Source organism: Bison bison, unplaced genomic scaffold, assembly GCF_000754665.1.
Source record: "Bison bison bison isolate TAMUID 2011002044 unplaced genomic scaffold, Bison_UMD1.0 scf7180017864172, whole genome shotgun sequence".
In the NCBI taxonomy this organism is placed as follows: Eukaryota; Metazoa; Chordata; class Mammalia; order Artiodactyla; family Bovidae; genus Bison; species Bison bison.
The window spans coordinates 227582-231894 of NW_011494744.1; positions in this window are offsets into that span (position 1 = coordinate 227582).

Consider the following 4313-nt stretch of genomic DNA (forward strand, 5'->3'; position numbering starts at 1 on the left):
TTTTCTCCTTTGCTTTTGGCTTCTCTTCTTTTCACAGCTATTTGTAAGGCCTCCCCAGACAGCCATTCTGCTTTTTTTGCATTTCTTTTCCGTGGGGATGGTCTTGATCCCTGTCTCCTGTACATTAATTGATTTCATATCTTCCATACCTTGAATATATCTTACTTGGACCCAGCATACAATTCCTTTTCTACACTGTTGGATTTGATTTGCTAATATTATACTGAGACTTCTTGCATCTAAGTTTATGAGGAATATTGGTCTGTACTTTTCCTCTTCTGTAAAGTCTTTGCCTGATTTTGGAATTAGAGTAATGCTAACCTCATAAAATGATTTAGTAAGAATTTCCTTTACTACTATATTCTGGAAGATATTATAGACAATTGGCATAAAATCTTCCTTGAATATTTCAGAGAATTCACCTGTAAACGAAAGTCTTGGATTTTCTCATCTGAAATATAATAATTATTGATTCCATTCATTTAATAGATAAATACCTATTTGGACTATATTTCTTCTTGCGTGCACTTTTTAAATTGTTTTGTTGCGGTAAGAACACTTAACATGAGATATAACCTTATAGCTCATTTTTAAAGGTACAGTGCAGTACTGGTAACTAGAGACACACTTCTGTAGAGTAGATATCTAAAACATACTCATCTTGCATTGTGTGCATGCGTGCTCAGTCACGTCCAACTCTTTGAGACTCCATGGACTATAGCCTGCCAGCCTTCTCTGTCCATAGAATTTTCCAGGCAAGAGTACTGGAGAAGGTTACCATTTCCTTCTCCAGGGGATCTTCCCAACCCAGGATCAAACCCATCTCTTGCATTGACAGGCAATTCTTTACCAGCTCAGCCAGCAAGGAAGCCCTTACCTTGTGTTACTGAAATCTTATATCTGTTGACTAACAACTGCCCCTTTGACTTGCTCTCTAGGATTTAGCAAACATCATTCAGTTCTTTGACTCTATGACTTTCATTATTTTAGATACTTCATATAAGTGGAATCATGCAGTGATTGTACTCCAAACTTGTCTAAGTTCATTCAGCCTAATTGATCAAAGTTCATTCAAGTTATCAAGTACTGCAGCATATTCTATTTCTTAAGGTTGAATAATATTCCATTGTATGTATATTCCATTGTTTCCATTCATCCATTGATTGACATTTAGGATTCTTCATATATTGACTGCTATGAATAATGCCAAAACTAACATAGAAACGTAGTGTGTCTTCAATATCCTAATTTCAATTCTTTAGGTAAATAGCAATGTCAGAAGTGACATTGCTGGTTATACGGTAATTCTATTTTTAATTTCTGGTCAACCGCTATTCCATTTTCCATAGAAGCTGCATCATTTTGCATTTCTAGTACACAAGGGTTTCAATTTCTTCACACTCCTGCCAACACCCCCTTTCTTTATTTTTTATAATATCCAGCCCAACATGTGTAAGGATATATCTCACTGTGGTTTTCACTTACCTTGCCCTGATGGGTAGTGATGTTGAGCACCTTTTTATATACTTGTTGGCCAATGTTATGTTTATTTAAGAGAGATGGATCTTCTAGCTCTTTGCCCATTTTGAAATTGGGTTCTTGGATTTTTACTATTGAGTTGTAAGAGTTCCTACATGTTTTGGATATTAACCTCTCATCAGATATGACTTACAGATATTTTCTCCATTCTATATATTGCCTTTTCACCTTATTGATTATTCCCTTTGATTTGTAGCTTTTCATTTTTATATAGTTCCACTAGTCTAATTTTTCTTTTTCTGCCTGTGTTTTTAGTGCCTTATCCATGAAATTGTTGCCAAAAGCCAGATCATGAAGCTTACACCCTATGTTTTTTTCTGAAAGTTTTATAGGTTCAGGTCTTACATTTAATCTTTAACCCATTCTTAGTTGATTTTTATATCTAGTGTAACATAAGGGTCCAATTTCATTCTTTTCAACAGACATATCTATTTCCCCAGCATTATTTGTAGAAAAGACTGCTCTTTTGTGTAGTCTTGGCATACTAATTAAGCTTCAAGTGACTCTATTAGCTCAGATTTATTTCTGGACTTTATACAGTGTCATTGCACTGTTTATGTCTATCTTTACATCAGTGCAATACTGATTAATTGCTATAGCTCCATAATATAATATATTAGTATTTTGATATTAAGAAGTGTGATGCTTCCAGCTCTGTTTTTTTTTAATAAATTTATTGCATTATAGTTGATTTATAATGTTGTGTTTAATTTTTGCTGCAACAGCAAAGTGACTCAGTTATATATATACATATATTAATACATATTCTTTTCTATTATGGTTTATTACAGGATATTGAATATAGTCCCCTGTGCTATACAGTAGGAACCTACTGTTTATCCATCCTAAATATAATAGTTTGCACCTGCTAATCCCAAACTCCCAATCCTTCCCTCCCCTACCCACCCTTTCCCTTGGCAACCTTAAGTCTGTTCTCTGTATCTGTGGGTTTATTTCATAGATATCTTCATTTGTGTTTTATTTTAGATTCCACAGGTAAGTGACATTGTATGGTATTTGTCTTTCTCTTTCTGACTTCACTTAGTATGATAATCTCTAGTTGCAATCCATATTGCTGGAAATTGCATTTCATTTGGTTCCTTTTTATGGATGAGCAGTATTCCATTGCATATATGTACCTCATCTTCTTGATCCATTCCTCTGTTGATGGACATTTTTGTTGTTTCCATGTCTTAGCTATTGTGACTAGTGCTGCTATGAACATAGGGGTGCATGTTTCTTTTTAGATTAGAGCTTTGTCTGGATATATGTCCATAAGTGGAATTGCTGGATCACATGGTTATTCTATTTTTAGTTTTTTGAGAAACTTTCATACTATTCTCCATAGTGACTGCACCAATTTACATTTTCATCACCAGTGTAAGATGGTTTCCTTTTCTCTGCAACCCTCTCCAGCATTTATTATTTGTAGACTTCCTAATGCTAGCTATTCTGACCTGTATGAGATGCTACCTTATTCAATTTGCATTACTAAAATAATTAGCAACATGGAACATGTTTCATTTGTCTTGAAGACATTTGTATGTCTTCTTTGGAAAAATGTCTATTTAGGTCATTAGATCATTTGTCCATTTTTCAATTGGGTCATTTGTTTTTTATTGCTGAGTTGTATGAGCTTGTATATTTTCAAAAGTAAGCTCTTGTCAGTCGCATTGTTTGCAAATATTTTCTCCCAATCTATAGTCTGCCTCTCTGCTGTGTTTATGATTTTATTTGCTGTGCATTAGCTTGTAAGTTTGATTAGGTCCTATTGTTGTTCTTTTTCAAGACTGCATTGCTACTTGAAGCACTGTGGTTTCATATGAATCTTAGGATTATTTCTGTTTCTATAAAAATTATTGTTAGGGTTTTGATAGATACTGCATTAAAAACATAGTTGGCTTTGGTACTATGGACATTTTAACAACATTAATTCTTCCAATCTATGAACACAGATGTACTTTCATTTGCTCATCTTTTTAAATTTCTTTCAGCAATTTTTATATTTTTAGTGTATAAGTTTTCATTTCCTTAGTTGAGTTATTCATAAAGATTTTTTTATGCTGCTATAAATGATATTACTTTTTAATTTACAGTTTGTTATTAATGGGTAGAAATGCAAATGATTTCTGCATTGAAATTGAATTCATTTATTAGATCTAACAGGGCTTTTTGTATGAAATCTTTATGATTTTTTCATATAATATCATGTGATCTTGAATAAATATCATTTTATTTCTTCCATCTGATGTGAATGACTTTTATTTTTTCTTGCCTAATTTCTCTGCTGCTGCCGTTGCTGCTACTAAGTTGCTTCAGTCAGGTCCAACTCTGTGTGACCCCATAGACGGCAGCCCACCAGGCTCCCCCGTCCCTGGGATTCTCCAGGCAAGAACACTGGAGTGGCCTGCCACTTCCTTCTCCAATGCATGAAAGTGAAAAGTGAAAGTGAAGTTGCTCAGTCATGTCTGACTCTTCACAACCCCATGGACTGTAGCCTACCAGGCTCCTCTGTCCATGGGATTTTCCAGGCAAGAGTACTGGAGTGGGATGCCATCGCCTTCTCCGGCCTAATTTCTCTCAGTTCAGTCACTCAGTCGTGTCCGACTCTTTGCAACCCCATGAATCGCAGCACGCCAGGCCTCCCTGTCCATCACCAACTCCCGGAGTTCACCCAAACCCATCGAGTCAGTGATGCCATCCAGCCATCTCATCCTCTGTCGTCCCCTTCTCCTCCTGCCCCCAATCCCTCCCAGCATCAGAGTCTTTTCCAA